This window comes from Macrotis lagotis, chromosome 2 (genome assembly GCF_037893015.1).
Source record: "Macrotis lagotis isolate mMagLag1 chromosome 2, bilby.v1.9.chrom.fasta, whole genome shotgun sequence".
Classification (NCBI taxonomy): domain Eukaryota; kingdom Metazoa; phylum Chordata; class Mammalia; order Peramelemorphia; family Peramelidae; genus Macrotis; species Macrotis lagotis.
Genome location: NC_133659.1, coordinates 195,901,765 through 195,919,056, shown reverse-complemented (window position 1 = coordinate 195,919,056; position 17,292 = coordinate 195,901,765). Strand labels below are relative to the sequence as shown.

The 17,292-nt window shown below is 38.2% G+C and overlaps 1 protein-coding gene across 14 annotated transcripts in view; it reads left to right on the top strand.

Moving 5' to 3' along the window:
* The window catches only part of GPATCH8 (G-patch domain containing 8), a 131,273-nt gene that overhangs the window by 31,343 nt on the left and 82,638 nt on the right, over window positions 1–17,292 (top strand). For 4 of the 14 annotated variants that reach the window (XM_074224308.1, XM_074224310.1, XM_074224306.1 and 1 more), the window contains exon 1: window positions 1,651–16,759. The exons of the other annotated variants lie outside the window; for them this stretch is intronic. The gene's annotated coding sequence lies outside the window, so the exon portion shown is untranslated. Of the gene's footprint in view, window positions 1–1,650; window positions 16,760–17,292 lie in introns of those variants that run through there. 14 annotated transcript variants of the gene reach the window in all.

The following is a 17,292-nucleotide window of genomic DNA, read 5'->3' as shown; positions in this document are numbered from 1 at the left end:
AAACATCTCATTTCCCTTATAACAATAGCAAAACGCATATCCCATTTCTTTACACTTTTGTCTCTTTACCCAAATTCTCAGAATCCAATCTCATACATGACACATTTAAAACCCCAATGTAATTACAACTCAACTAACTTCCCAACAGCTTAGTTTGATAAAAAACTTTAGAGTACCTTATACAGAGAATCTAGCACTCATATTCCAAAAGCTCTATCCAAAATAAAAATACATTATAGCATTATTCAACATTAAAACCAATTAGAGTTTTTTTCCCAAAAGAAATCAGTAAACATCCCTGATAACCTACCTAGGTATTTCTCTTCTTAGTAACCCAATACCACTTTCTTTAACCCAAAGCTGTTACAATAAAGTTTAAAATCCCCAAACCACATCACTCCTTGCAAAAGGTACAATAGTGTTAAAATAGTTTAATCCGAAACTAATTTCACAATCTAGGGTATTTAATTCCTCCCATTCTGTACAAATTTTGTCAGAATGTTATAACACTGGTATCCCTCTTTTAAAACCCTCAGAGTGCTTTCCAAAACTCTAGTTCAGAAACTTTAGAAACAATGAGTCATCACTCAGGCCACATGGCCAGCAGATACTCATTAAACATGATTTCCTTTCAATAAAGGAGTCTTGTAACCCCTGGATCTTATATATATATATATATATATTTCTTCTTTCCCAATCACATATCCCACCTGTGGAGGGATCCCTTTCCCTTTAAGGCTTCTCTCCTGTTTATCCCCTCTCCCTCCACAGGTAGGTGGGGCTCTCAGGTGGACTCTGTCTAGGGTTCAAGTCTTAACAAGATGGTGGATGGTATTGAGACCACCATGTGTCTAGCCCACCAACCCTTCCCCCAACCAGGGGAGAAAGCATAAGGATAGGAAATCTTCTCACTCTTTCCCTTAAAGGTTTTTTCTTCTCTTGAACTTCTTCTAAACTCTTCCTCAAAGCACAGTTTTGCCTTTTTTTTTAAGATTTTTCAAGGCAATGGGGTTAAGTGGCTTGCCCAAGGCCACATGGCTAGGTAATTATTAAGTGTCTGAGGTTAGATTTGAGCCCAGGTATTCCTGACTCCAAGGCCAGTGCTCTATCCACTGTGCCACCTAGCCACCCCAATTGCCCTTTTTTTTTTAAGAATCCCCCTCCCTTTTTTTTAACTCTGTATACCTAGCAAAGTACCACAGTACCACTGGGTGAGGGAGGGGCTGATTTCCACGTGGGGGCCGCTGCACAACCACTTTCTTCTCCTCTTAGAATGATTTGTAAGCCACTTTACAAAGTTCCCAAAATTCATCTTGGGTATACAAAGTCAAACCTGCTCAAACCTTCTGTCTGCATGCTTCAACCAGTTTCCATACTTAATTCCTTTTCATTAGCTCTTCTTGACTTTAATTCATACTATACTGAACTAGAATTACATAGCTTATACAGCTATATAAACCACAGATGATTTCACTTTTCACAATACATTTTCCATCCTGAGCTTTTAATTGTTAGCATTTCTTGATCATAACTGCTAAAACCCTGGAGAAGGCAGTCATCCAAAAATCCCTTAGCCTAATCAGAATATTCCCTGTCTCTCTTCCCCCCCCCCCCCCCCCCCCCCCCCGTTCACCTGACTCTCATAGTCTTTCTGAAATTTATTTTCTAACAACCTTTTTTTTTTAAATTAAAATACCATTTCTTTCTATGATAATATTCACTATCTCTTTCCTGTTTCTTTAACTTCAAAATAAGGTCCCTTTGAACATTTATTTTACTAATTCTTCCTGAAGCAACTCTCAGTCCTTTTTCTAAAAGAGAGTGAGGAAAACACAGAATCATGGAGAACTGGAAAGAGAAGGGAACATAAACAGGTAAGGGGGGGGCCCTTCTCATAATGGTAGAATAACAGGGTGAGGGGCGGCTAGGTGGCATAGTGATAAAGCACTGGCCTTGGAGTCAGGAGTAGCTGGGTTCAAATCCGGTCTCAGACACTTAATAATTACCTATCTGTGTGCCTTGCAAATTCCTATAAAAAAAAAAACCCCAAAGAATAACGGGGTGAGTATTTTGGCCTCCATAATCCATTCCTTTTAATCAAAATAAAAATCTCTCTTTTAGGTGCTCAAGAGACAACCTAGGAGTGAGGAGGGAGGGATCATGTTATCTATCATAACACAGGCAGAAAGCAGACTCAAGGAAGAACCAGAGAGAGTTAGATAAATACTGCCTAAAATTCCAAAACAAAATGAGGCTACCCAAAGAATCTTTAGGGGAACTTGCTAACGCCTCCTTTCCCTGTTTAACAAATCACACAAGTAAATAGACATTCTAAACATAAAGACAGACAAGGCACAAACACAGATCATACAAAACACAACAGAATTTTCCAAATTGACAATTTCAAAACACAGGCCATTGGCAAATTCCTGACATCTCAGGAACTCAGAGAGGGGAGATTTCAGCCTCTCTTCTGACAATCCCTCCCAAAGGCAGACCAAATTTGTTCCTTCTCCTATCTCTTTATTTTCCCAGACAAGACAACAATACTTAATCATTTTCTTCTTACTTTTCCTTTATATTTTAGTCTTATTTACCTGATTCACCACAGGGAAAGGCTTAGGATACGGTCCATCCCATTTTAAATATTGACAGAGACCTCTCAGGATCAAGTGCCCTTAGATCCAAGTCTCTTATGCTCAAACCCGAGGGGGGTCCCCCCCAACCTTCAGTCACCCAAATGGACCCTCCAGGAATCTAGTGCCCTCAGATTCCGAGGTCTAGGCTTACCATCTTTTGGGTCTCTGTGCATAGAAGTTTAATGACTGTTCTTTGTTCTCACTGACAGTCAGATTCTTGCCACAGATTTGCTGTTCTCTTCCTACCAAGTCTCTCCGATTTGCACAGAGGGGAAACCAAGGCTTCCCAGAAAATGACAAACTGCCAGAATTTGAGGCAGCAGTGCTGTTTTGCCAAGGTCTGAGAAGTTGAGGTCCCCAATGGGCATGCTATCCACGACAAGCCCCCAACTGTGTGGGACAAATGCCACTTAAATAAATTTCAGAGATCTCTCAAGGTATGAAGAGCAAGCTTTATTGTTTCTCAAGGAATGAGCCACAATCAATTACAGAGATTGAGGCAAAAGAAAAAGTCCCAAGAATCACATTTATCTTAACTCAATTCCCACCCCCCACTGACCCACCCTTGTTAATGAGAAATGTGGTTTTACAATCTTGACAGGCAAGCTAATCTAGGGGAAAAGAGCATAAAATTCAAACCAAAACCGGATTATCTCTTTAGCCCCAGGGATTTGAATGGTCATCCGAACTTCAACAGATAAGGTGGGGTCAGTTGACTCTTCACCAATATCCCAGAGGTTGCTTTGTCAAGGGAGGAGGGACACATAGCTAACTGTTCTCCAATCTATAATATTCTACTTTAGAAATCTCAGGCTTTATCCTAACTCAGCTCTATTTGGGACTTGATTTCAGGTACTCCTCTGTACCCTTGTGCTCTGACCAGGACCCCCAATAATACTGCCAGTGTAAATTTTCTGTGGTCCCTCCTGCAACTACAAGCTTCAGTTCACCCCACTGTCCTGGAACTAAAACTACAAGGACTTGCTATCCTATAAGTGACCATGGCCATCAGGGCCCTGCCCCTTTGTGAGTACAGGCTATGTAATGATCGCTCTTCCTTGCTCACATCCATAGCCTGAGAGCTGCATCCAGCTTCAGTGAAAGGTCTTGCAGTCTTTTTCTGATTCTGATTCTCACTCATACGGTTCATGTTGAAAAGCTGAGATTGCCACCAGGGCTGTTATTTATTGATCCACTCCCTAGTTATCTGCACTTAAGTCCTGGAGATCAAATCTTGGGATGGACAACTGCTTTACCTCAACTTTTAATTATTTCCAATACTCTAAAAGTTTATTTTGAAACATTATTAAATTATTTGTAGAGAAATTTGGAAGACATAGATAATTTCCTATCTTATTCCTCTTACCTTCCCAGAATTCTCCTATGTTGAGTTGTTTTGTTTTATTCTACAATCGAGAAGGGAGGAGGGTTCTGTTGGAATTTGAGGGAAGTAATGTAATAAAGAGAAAGAGCACCAATTAGGTGGGGGGTTTTTTGGGGTGGGGGAGACAGATTCAGCTAGACTGTGTAATTCCTTGAATTTGAGGATTTGGTCCTGTATGTAGTATGATTTACATAATTTAAATAGTATTTAAGAAGATTAATCCTGTCCTTGTCTTCAGGGTGGATTAGGGGTCAGGGAGTTAAGAATTTTTTTTTCTGTAGTCTAGACTTGAAATGATAATGATTAGTGAAAGAATAGAAAGGAATGAATTGATGGAGCAGATAATTGCAAGAGAGTAAATTGCAAAGAGTAAAGGGGACTTGATCATTGATTGCAATGAAGTAGAGAAAGGTATTAAAGATATAATAGAGAAAGACTAGGAGAATAATTGGGGGAGGAGGCAATATTAATGTGGATCTGGAGTTCATTCTTAGATTTGTTTGGGTTTTTTTTTTTAGGGTTTTTTGCAAGGCAAATGGGGTTAAGTGGCATGCCCAAGGCCACACAGGTAGGTAATTTTTAAGTGACTGAGGCCTGATTTGAACTCTGGTACTCCTGATTCTAGGGCTGGTGCTCTACCCACTGTGCCACCTAGCTGCCCCTCCATCTTAGATTTGTTGAGGTGATAGTAAAATATCCTGGTGCTCAAGAGTAAGAACAAGGTTGGGGATCCAGATTTGGATTTGACTGTTAGTAAAGTTTTGGGAAAGATTGCTGTTATAATCAACACACATTTATTCAATCTTACTTTATGGGGGCACTGTGAGAGAAAAGATTAATGTAATTAGACTGGCTACCAGACTGAAGGTGTACAGAGTGGTTGTGTTGACCTCACTGTGATATGCCTGGGCAGCCTGGACAGTCTACCAGCACCACATCAGGAAACTGAATTGCTTCCATTTAAATTGTCTTAAGAAGATTCTGAATTGGCAGGAGATACTAGATACTAGATACTGAGGTCCTTTCTTGAGCTAAACTGCCCAGCATTCCAACATTACTACTGAGACTTTTAACTCTGATGGACTGGACACATTGTTAGAATGCCAGACATATGCTTGCTAAAAAACCTATTTTGTGGAGAACACACACAGGGTAAGTGCTCACAAGGAGGTCAGAAGAAGCAATACCGGAACACCCTCAAGGTTTCATTGAAGAAGTTTAGAATTGATTGTATAGCATGGGAGATCTTGGCACAGGACCACCTAACATGGTGTGTTCTCATCAATGAGGGGGCTGCACTTTATGAGGAAGACAGAATTGGAGCAACTCAAAGGAAATGTAAGTTTAGCGTATCCACCCCAGGTGTTTACATAGACTGTGCCCAACCTGTGGTAGAGCATTCTGAGCTTGTATTGGTCTGATCAGTCACAGTAGGACACACTGTAATTTGTCTCAAATTAGTGATGTCATTTTGGTCTTCTTTGATAACTAACGACAAGAACCAACCAATCAACCAACCAACCAGCCAACCAACCACTGAGCTAAAGCAGGATATATGGTACAAGTAACTCTAGAACATGGGATAGGGAAGACCTCTTGCAGAGGGAAGTTTAGTTGACACCTGAAGAAAGCCAGGAATTCTAAGAGATATACGTGAGAACAGAGAGAATGGGGGGACAGCTTATACAAAGGTTTAAAGATGAAGAAATGGAGTGCCATTACTTGAACAGCAAGTAAGCCTATATCATGGAAAGAAGTAATATAAGTTGTCTGGTAAGATCAGAAGATTCCTACTTGTGGTGTGCTTTAAATGCCATATTAACAATAAAGTTGGTCCAAAAGTATTAGAAAAGCATTGCATTTTATTGAGGGAAAGGAGCATATATATATGGTGCTTCAGAAAAATTACTTTGGCAACTTTGTGGAAAGTATGGATTAGAAAAAGGAGTCACTTTGAGTGAGAGGGTCCAATTAGAAAACCATTCTAATGGTCCACATAAGAAATGATAGAGGTCTGATCTAGTGTGGTTTGTGGCAGTGAAAAGAGGGAAGGAGGCATTGTATGTGAGATTATTGGTAGACAAGATCTTGCATCTTACTGGATATGTAGAGTGAATGAGAATAAAAACTTGATGACATCAAAGTTTTGAATCTGGGTAATTGAAATGATGGTGGTGCTCAATATTAAGAAGTTTGGGGGCAGCTAGGTAGTGCAGTGGATAGAGCACCAGCCCTGGAGTCCGGAATACTTGAGTTCAAATGTGACCTCAGACACTTAATAATTACCTGGCTGTGTGGCCTTGGGCAAGCCACTTAACCCCATTTGCCTTGCAAAAACTTAAAAAAAAGTTTGGAAGAAGGTTGACTTTTGGAGGAAAGATAATAGTGAGTCTTGTTTTGGGAATATTTGAGATAGTTATGATCATACTCACTGTGTGAACCTTGGACCCCAAGTTCTCAATCCTACTTGAAGAAAGAAAAACATTTCCATCTCTGAACTCTAAAAACCTCCTTTTGTTTTCCTTTGGTTTCTGTTAAGAGAGAGCAAGTAGTGTCACATATTGTATAGCCAATAAGAATTAAGAAAAGGATATTAGAATTGGCATAACATATGACAGAAATTGTGACAAGACAGTAAAGGTCCAAGAAATTAATTTTGGGGGAACGGCTATATTTAGGGAATAGAATAGAGGAGTTAGCCTAGGAAGGCAATAATGTAACTTCATTGGTTAGGAAGCTGTTTCTATGAGGACTTAGTAGTGAAAGACTAAAAATGACTTTGCCTTTAAGATAGGGAAAAAACCCTTTTGGTACTAATTAGAGAATACTTTCCTGTGGATCATTTATTTTTTTAGTTACAGACATTTCAGCTTTGTCTGTAATTTTAATGCTTCTAAATTATTAATGCTTCTGAATCAAAAGTTTAAATTCTTGAAAGCTACATGAGATACTCTTATAATCACACATCTCTTGGTAACTAATTTTAAATATTCTCATCAAAATTTTAGAAAGGTAATTACCAGAGATAATTTTGGTTTTCTGAATCTGAAGAAACTAAATGAATTCCTTTCTTGGTTATCATGTTAAAGGCAGATATGTTTCTAACCTACCTTTTCAATATTGTTTCCTTCATATACTTGATATTTTATCTAAATTAGATTATTTTCTATTTCTGGAATATCCCTATAATTTTTCTGCCTCTTGAAACTCATTGTTAAATTGCTAATAATTCTTGACAGTAAGCTGTCTACATTTAGCTGCAACCATTGAGAATTTTATTTAACCTTCTGATTATTAATAGCAATTGACATAAAAGATGGAAACGTATGGTTTTTTAAAAAAAAATTTATTTAAGGCAATGGGGTTAAGAGTGGCTTGCCCAAGGCCACACAGCTAAAGAGTCTGGATTTGAACTCAGGTACTTCTGACTCCAGGGCCAATGCTCTATCCACTATGCTAGCTGCCCTCAGTTTATATTTTTTGATAAGAATTCACTTTTAACTTTTTGGTGTTCTGAGTTGGAACCCCAATAAACATGAAATTTTCCACATGTAAAGTAGAAAAGATTTTATATGACAGTACATCTTTTATGTACCAGTTGCCTACAGCCATGCTCAGCTCTCCCTTATTCTCAGAAACTTCAACTTCTATCATCTTCCCATAGATTTCTCTCTTTTATGGCTAAACTCCTTGAGAAGACTCTACAATTGGAACCTCTTATTCCTTTCCTCATTATTGTCTTAACTCATTGATTTCCAAACTCATCATCCAATTGAAACTGCTCCTCTGAAGATACCAATGATCTCTTAATTGGCAAATCTAATTCTCAAATCCTCATCCTTCCTGACCTTTCTACAGTCCTTGACACTATCTTCTTCCTTATATTTTTCTCTTTGGGTTCCTGTGATATTAGTGCCTCCTGATTCTCTTACCCTATCTGAATGTTTCTTCTCAAGACCTCCCTTGTTGGCAGGTCATGCCTGCCAATTATGCTGGATGGTGTTTCTCGGGGATCTGTCCTGGCCCCTCTTCTCTTCTCCCCCCTATATTATTTCACTTGGTGATCTCATCAGATCCCTTGGATTCAATTATAACCTCTGTGATGACCTGCTAGCCTCATTGCCAATTCCTTTTTGGATATCTCAGACTAGATGTCCTGTAAACTTCTTAAATTTCAGTTTATCTGAAATTGAATACCCTACCTTTCTTCCTACCAAATTTTCTTATTACTATCAAGGTCACCACTACTCTTTTCAAAACTCATCCAGGCTCAAAATCTAGTTCTTACCCTTGACTCCTTAAGTTCTCTCAAAAACTCCCCTTTTTGCCCCCCCTCATCCAAACTACTGTCTAGGTTTTTGTCAATTTTATTATTATATCTCTTGAATATTCCTTCTCTGCTTAAACATAGTCACCACTCTGATATAAGTCCTCATCACTTTCATACCTTGTACTATTGCAGTTTATTGATTGTTAATTGATCTGCCAGCCACAAGTCTTTACCTTCTGTACCTTCTGTACCCTATCCTCTCAGTCACCAAAGTGATTTTACTATCCTGTCTGATCATAAGTATTAACCTTGATTCCTGTCTCAACTGCCCCTCCCCCTTTCCTAAACTCCAATTATTTCCTGTCACCTCCAGGATTGAATATAAAATCTTCTGTTTGACATTCAAAGCTCTTTATAATCCATTCTCCTGACTTTTTTGGTATTCTTAAACATTACACCACCACCTCCTTTAAGATTAAGTGACAGTGACCTTCCTACTATTCCTTGTACAAAACACTCTGTTTCCAAACCTGGACTTTTTCACTGACTATCTTCTGTGCTTTCCTTATCTCCATCTCCTAGATTCCTTCCATGGCAAATCTTTTCTGATTCCTCTTTTTTAAAAAATTTAAATATTTTACTTATTTGTTTTTCCAAGTACCTGCAATGGTAGTCTTCACCAATCATTTTTTGCAAGATTTTGAGTTTATAATTTTTCTCCCTCCTTCCCTTCAAGCCCTTCCCCCTGATAGAAAGCAATTTGATTTAAGTGCTATATTTATAACCATGCCAAACATAGAACAATATTGAACATGTGAGAAAAGTATCAGATTCAAATGGAAGAAAGAAAACATTAGAAAAAAATGACATATTTGTTGTACTGTTGAAATGGACAAGTCCATCGTGGTTGATCATCACCTCATGTTTTTATTAATGTGTATAATGTTCTTCTGGTTCTGCTCATTTCACTCAACATCAATTCGTGCAAGTCTTTACAGACTTTTCTGAAATCCTATCGATTTCTTATTGATCAATAGTGTTCCATCATATACATATAACACAATTTGTTGAACCATTCCCCAACTGATGGGCATCCCCTTAATTTCCAATTCTTTGCCACTATAAAAAGAGCTGAATATTTTTGTACAGGTGGGATTTCTATCCTTTTTTCATGATCTCTTTAGGATACAGACCCAGTAAAGGTAATGCTGGATCAAAGGGTATGCAAAGTTGAATTAGCTCTTTATATATTTTAGAAATAAATCCTTTGTTAGAAACACTAGTTGTAAAAATTGTTTCCCATCCAATGTGTTCATTAGATTTGTAATCCCAGCCTATGATTGGCATGACAGGGCTGGAACAGAGCCTTTCAGAGTGTATAAAGAGCTTGTATTTTGGGATTTCCCTGCCCCTTTCTCCCACCAAGAGAGAACTATGCCATTTTGTTAAGATATCATAATAAAAACCATTTTAATCACTCTGGAAAAATAATTGTTTCCTAAGCTACTTTATTCTTTTTAATCTTAGTTGCAGTAATTTTATGTATAAACTTTTTTTTTTTTTTTTTTTTTTTTTTAGGTTTTTGCAAGGCAAATGGAGTTAAGTGGCTTGCCCAAGGCCACACAGCTAGGTAATTATTAAGTGTCTGAGACTGGATTTGAACCCAGGTACTCCTGACTCCAGGGCGCCACCTAGCCGCCCCTATAATGTTCTCTATCTCATTTTTGGTCATAAACTGTGCTTCCCCTTTCCATAGATTTGACAGGTAAACTATTCCCTGTTCTCCTAATTACTAATAATTTATCTAAATTTATCTAAAATAAACCTTATCTTGGTTTAGGCTGAGTTGATCTTTGCCTAGTTTCTGACATACTATCTGATTCCTCTTAATACAAGTTCCTTTCCTGAATTGTTAGTTTTAGTCTCTGATTGCTTTAATTTTTAATTAGCCAGAGAAATGAAATACTTCTAGTATTCTCTAAAGGGGAATTTTTTTTGTTTTTTTTGCAAGGCAAGTAGGGTTAAGTGGCTTGCCCAAGGCCACACAGCTAGGTAATTATTAAGTGTCTGAGGCTGGATTTGAACTCAGGTCCTCCTGACTCCAGGGCTGGTGCTCTATCCACGGTGCCACCTAGCCGCCTCTGGGAAATTTTTTTTTTTAAGAAAGATTTTATTTTGAGTTTTACAGCTTTTTCCCCCCATTCTTGCTTCCCTCCCCCCACCCCCCACAGAAGGCATTCTGTTAGTGTTTACATTGTTTCCATGGTATACATTGATCTCAGTTGAATGTGATGAGAGAGAAATCATATCCTTAATGAAGAAAAATAAAGTATAAGAGATAGCAACATTACATAATAAGTTAACTTTTTTTTCCATAAATTGAAGGTAATAGTCTTTGGTCTTTGTTTAAACTCCACAATTCTTTCTCTGGATACAGATGGTATTCTCCATCACAGTTAGCCCAAAATTGTCCCTGATTGAATGAGCACTGATGGAATGAGCAAGTCCATCAAGGTTGATCATCACCTCCATGTTGCTGTTAGGGTGTACAGTGTTTTTCTGGTTCTACTCATCCCGCCCAGCATCAATTCATGCAAATCCCTCCAGGCTTCCCTGAATTCCCATACCTCCTGGTTTCTAATAGAACAATAGTGTTCCATGACATACTTGTACCACAGTTTGTTAAGCCATTCCCCAATGAAGGACATTCACTTAATTCCCAATTCTTTGCCACCACAAACAAGGCTGCTATGAATATTTTTGTACAAGTGATGTTTTACCCTTTTTCATGGTCTCTTCAGGGTATCAGAAGTGGTATTGCTGGATCAAAGGGTATGCACATTTTTGTTGCCCTTTGGGCATAATCACTAATGACTCTCTAGAAAGGTTGGATGAGTTCATAGTTCATCCAGCAATGTATTAGTGTCCCAGATTTCCCACATTACAGGGTAAATTTTTGAAAAAATGTTTTCATTTTCAGGTCAGCCAGGTGGGGTAGTGGATAGAGCACCAGCTGTGGAGTCAGGAGTACCTGTACCTAAGTTCAAATCCAGCCTCAGACACTTAATAATTGCTTAGTTGTGTGAACTTGGGCAAGTCACTTAACACCATTGCCTTAAATAAAAAAAAGAAAAATATTTCATTTTCCCTTCAGCTTATTTATCTTCTCAAAACTATTTTTGAGAGGCATCATAGCTTGATGATGTTGTTTAATTCTGGAAGGGAACCATGGAGGTGATGCCAAGACAAGCAAATGAATTTGGATTTTAGTGAAGGAGGTGCTGTGCTAAGTCACTAGCTTCATTTTCTCCTTCAGAGTCATCTGGGTCCAGTTGACAGATAGGAATCAGGACTGGAGATGAACCTGGATGCCAGGCAGTCAGGGTTAAGGGACTTGCCCAGTCACTGAGCTAGTAAGTGCCAAGTGTCTGAGTCCAGATCTGAACTCCAGTTCTCCTGATTCCAAAGTTGATGCTCTACCCACTGTACCACCTAATTGCTCCACATCATAGCAAAATAGAGTTAAGAAGACCATAGTTAAGTCTCTCATAGTTAAACTTTCAGAAACCCTAGACAATCTCTTAGACTATATAAATTTTGGATGAGTTGCCTGTCTCTTCATTGAGGGGTAGATTTTCCATAGCAGGAGTTTTCACAGCAAGAACTATATTTTGATGAAATCACAAAGTCAAGGTTTTAAAGAAATTTTATTTTGATTTGAATAAAAATGTTTTTTAAATTTTGCAATAATTTTAACAAATCTTTTTTATGTAAAAATTTTATTTTTTATTTTTTCAATTACATGTAAAAACAATCTTTAACATTTTTTTTCAATTTTGAGTCCCCAGTTTCCCTCTTCCAATTGCCCCTCATTGACAAGGCAAGCAATTTTATATAGATTATACGTGTGCAGTCATGCAAAACCTATTTCTAGGGTTGGGGCTAGGTGGCTCAATGGATAGAGCACTGGCCCTGGAGTCAGGAGTACCTGAGTTCAAATCCGGCCTCAGACACTTAATAATTACCTAGCTGTGTGGCCTTGGGCAAGCCACTTAACCCCATTGCCTTGCAAAAAACCTAACCCCCCCCCCCCCAAATGAAACCTATTTCTATATTAGCCATGTTGCAAAAGAAAACATAGACCAAAAACAAGAAAAGTAAAGTTTGTAGGGTTGTGGTTGTTGTTTTTAAGTATGCCTTGATCTGCATTCTACTTTATTCTTTCTCTGGAGGTGGGTAGCATTTTTCATCATAAGAGTTTCAGAATTGTCTTAGATCATTGTATTATAGCTAATTCATTCACAGTTCGTTATATAATATTGCTATTCCTTTGTACAATGTTTTCCTGGTTCTGATCACTTCACTTTGCATCAGTTCATATTTTCTTTCTGAAAAAATATCTGTTCATCATTCCTTATACAATGGGATTCCATCACAATCATCTACTTGGTTCAGCCATTCCTCATTTGATGGGCATTCCCTCAATTTCTGCTTCTTTACCACCACTAAAAGAGCTACTATAAATATTTTTGCTCATCTAGGAATTTTTCCTTTTTGAATTTTATCTCTTTGGGATAGTGGTATTGCTGGGTCAAAAGGTATGCATGGTTTTATAGCCCTTTAGGCATAGTTACAGATTACTCCCTAGAATGGTTGGATCACTTCACAACTCCCCCAACATTGCATTAATGAACCAATTATTTCCGCATCTGTTTAAAGAAATGACAATCTTGATCCCAGAGGAGACATAAGAAGCTATGTCCCCTGACCTTTATGTAAGTGGCAGTTCAATGGACATGGAATATTGCATATATCTTGAGATTTTTTTGATTATATTTTCTCTTTTATTTCTTTCTTTTTTATTTTATTTTTTTATTCTCATTTTGTACAAATTTTTTTACATTAATAAAATATTCTTGTTTAAGAGTAAACTAAATACCCCCTCCCCCCATGAGTATAGACTTGCTTGAACAATAAAGTAAAGGGGAGAGAAAAAAATTAAAATAAAAAAATAGTAATAATTGTAGGTATGGCCAGGTGGCACATTGGACGAAGCAGCAGCCCTGGAGCCACGAGCACTCGAGCCCACATCCAGCCCCATAGACCCAACAGTCACCCAGCCATGTGACATGCAAGCCACCTGATCCATACTGCCCTGCAAAAACCAAAAAGAAGAAAAAAAAAGACCCCAGGCAGGCCACCCAGCCCCATTTGCCCTGCACCCTCCCCAAATAATAATAATAATAATAAAAAATATGCTTCAGTCTTTGTTCCAACACCAACTCTGTCATGAGTGGACTACATTCTTTATAGTAAGTCCATCGCAAAAGTTACTTCCATATTTTTCCAACGTTGCCATTGCTGATCGCAACTCCCTCCTTTCTTATTTCTCCACTACCATGTACTATATTTTCTCTCTCCTTTCACTCTGACTCTGCTATAGGGTCGCTGAGTGGCGCAGCAGACAGATCCCTGGTCCTGGGGCCAAGAGGCCCCGAGCCCCAATACCACCCCTTAAGCCCAGAATCCACCTGGCCTATGGTCCTGGGACAGGCCTTCCAATCCCAGCCCCTTGCAAGAAGTAAAAAAGAAAAGGTGTTATATCTGACCACTCTCCCCCCATGGTCCATCCTCTCCTCCATCACTCTCATTCCCCCCCTGCCCCGTCTCCTTTTTTTTTCCAGAGATCTCTTCCAGTTTATTAAATATTTATTCTCATTTTGTACAAATAATGTTTTTTTACATTAATAAAATATTCTTGTTTAAGAGTAAATGAAATACCCCCTCCCCCATAAATATAGACTTGCTTGAGCAATAAAGTAAAGGGAAGAGAAAAAAACCAGGACAAGAAGAGTTCTCTGATCCACCTCAGAGAACCCTGACCTTGTACAGAAATACCTTCCAGCTGGCAGCTCTGGGGCTTACTACTTAGATCTGGGTCACAATTCCAGAGCTGACTGAGGGACCTGTTCCTAGAGTGTTCTAGGAAAAGGCCATGGAACCTTGGTTTTTGTACTAAGAAAATGGCAAGTTCAGAAGCAAACCAGCAGTTTTATGTCTCTGTCTTCAGCAGTTGAGAGGCATCTCAGTTATTTCCTTTAGCCAAGTCCAAAGCCTGCATCAAGGCAGGTTATTTGAGATTAAAGGTGAGCCTATAGTTAACTCTGAATCAGCAGAGCTTTCCAGTTGACTGATAATGATAATGATAATGGCTGAGTCCTTTAGAAGTATACTGGCAGGGCCGTCTAGGTGGCTCAGTGGATAGACCACTGGCCCTGGAGTCAGGAGTACCTGAGTTCAAATCCAGCCTCAGACACTTAATAATTACCTAGCTATGTGGCCTTGGGCCACTTAACCCCATTTGCCTTGGAAAAACAACATAAAAAAAAGTATACTGGCAGTCCAAGTAGAGACAAAGCCATAGGTGTGTTGCTCAGTTCCCAAACCCAATTTAGGAATGTGTAGAGCTCAAACTATGTGGGTGCACTGAAAGCTTCAAGCTGCCAAACTGTCCCTAAGATTGTAGAGTGACACAAATTCAGTATGCCAGGAAAGCAGCAGGACCAAAAAGGACAAAAGCTTAGCTCAGATGCTCCCATTAGAATTAAGCAGGGCACAGCCTTAACATAAGGTTCACAGCTAGAAAGTAGATTGAGGGGAGGCTAGGTGGCGTAGTGGATAAAGCACCGGCCTTGGAGTCAGGAGTATCTGGGTTCAAATCTGGTCTCAGACACTTAATAATTACCTAGCTGTGTGGCCTTGGGCAAGCCACTTAACCCCATTTGCCTTGCAAAAACCTAAAAAAAACAAAACAAGAAAGTAGATTGAAAAAATGAATAAACAAAAAAAAATCCCACTGAAAGAGCTTTTATAATGTCAGCGATTGAGGGCAACAAGTGTGGCTTGGTGAATAGAGTGCTGGGCCTAGAATCAGGAAGACCTGAGGTCAAATGTGACCACCTACACTTACTATCAGTATGATCCTGGGCAAGTCACTTAATCCTACATGCCTTTGTTTTCTCATCCTTAAAATGAGCTGGGGAAGGAAACAGCAAAAAACAACACACTTGGAAAGCATATCTAGGAGAGATAATTTAAGGATCATTGGATTACATGAAAACACAGCCAGAAAAAAAGAGCTTAGACATCCTGTTTCAAGAAATGATGAAAGAAAATAACTCATCTCTTAGAACCAAAAGATAAAGTAGAAATAGAAGGAATCCACCTATCACCTCTGAAAGAAAACACAAAATGAGAACTCCAAGGAAAATTCAGAGCTTCTGGTTTAAAAAAGAAAAAAAAGAACACAGCTAGCAATTATAAAAGAAGAATTCAAGCACCAAGGTGCCATTTGTGGTTAACACTGTAAAGGAAAGGAAAGCTTGGAATATGTTGTTTCAGAAGGCAAAGGATTTAGGCTTGCTACCAGGAAGAGTTTAGCCAGTAAAAGTGAGTATAATTCTCAGAAGGGGGGAAATAGTCACTTAATGAGATAGAGGATCATGAAATATTTCTGGTGAAAAAACAGAACAGCATAAAAAGTGTAAGGTTCAGAGGAGATTAGAGATACATAAAAAAGATTGTTTTTACATTGTAATTTGGATAAATGATATACATGTACTCTCAGAAACCTTGTTATCAGAATCATAGAGGGAATCTAATGTGGCAGAGGTTGCAGGAATTATTTTATTGTTTTAAATTTAAAGAAAAATGGAAAGTGGGAAGAAGAATATAATAGAGGAAGAATTGGCAGAATTATCTCACATATTTGGTAGAAGTTTATACAAACAAGTTGGAGCATGGTAGTGGGAAACATTGAACAATGTTTATTTTCAGTTTAACTGATCAGAGGGAGAGAATACATAAAGTTGGTACAGAAATATATTTCATTCAATAGGGGAAAGGGGAAATCAAATAAGGAGAGATTGAGAGGGATTAGTCCAGTAGAAACAAACTAAGGAAATTAACTTTTTTTAAATCTGATCAGAAGTTTGTCTCTTTAATTTTTGTTGAATTTTACAATTTTCCCCCTTAATCTTGCTTTCCTCCTTATCTCCCCTCCCTAGTCTGATAGTCTTTACATTGTTTTTATACTATACATTGATCAAAATTAAATGCATTGAGAGAAAAATCATATATTAAAGGAATAAGAGATTACATATTATTTACAAAATTATATAATAACGTAACTTTTTTAAAAAAATTAAAGGTAATATTCTTTGGTCTTTGTTTAAATTACACAATTCTTTCTTTAGATACAGATGGTATTCTCCATTGAAGATAACCATAAGATTGTCCCTGATTATTGCACTGATGGAATGAACAAGTCCATTAAGGTGGATCAATCACCCTATGTTGCTGTTAGGGTGTACAATATTCTTCTGGTTCTACTCATCTCACTCAGCATCAGTTCATGCAAGTCTTTCTAGGCTTCTCTGATTTCCCATCCCTCCTGGTTTCCATAAGGTACATATACCACAGTTTGTTGTTATTCCCCAATTGATGGACATCCATTCAATTTCAAATTCTTTGCTACCGCAAACAGTCACTGTGAATATTTTTGTACCGGTGATGTTTTTACTCTTTTCCATGATCTCTTCAGGGTATAGACCCAGTAATGGTATTGCTTTTATTGCCCTTTGGGCATAATTCCAAATTGCTCTCCAGAAAAGCTGGATGAGTTCACAGCTCCATCAACAATGTATTAGTGTCTTAGATTTCTCACATCTCTTCCAACATTGATCATTGTTCTTTCTGGTCATATTGCCCAGTCTGAGAGAGCATCAACTCTTTTTACTAGAATTCTCATCAGCTATGGCTGAACAGATTGTAGTATGTGAATATGATGGAAAATTGTTGTGCTATAAGAAATGAAGGAAAGGGTAAACAGCATGAAATACCTGGGAGTAAACCTGCCAAAATAAACCCAGGAAATATATGAAGATAATTTTAAACTTCTTATGCAAACAAGTCAGATTTAATAATTTTAGAAATGTTCA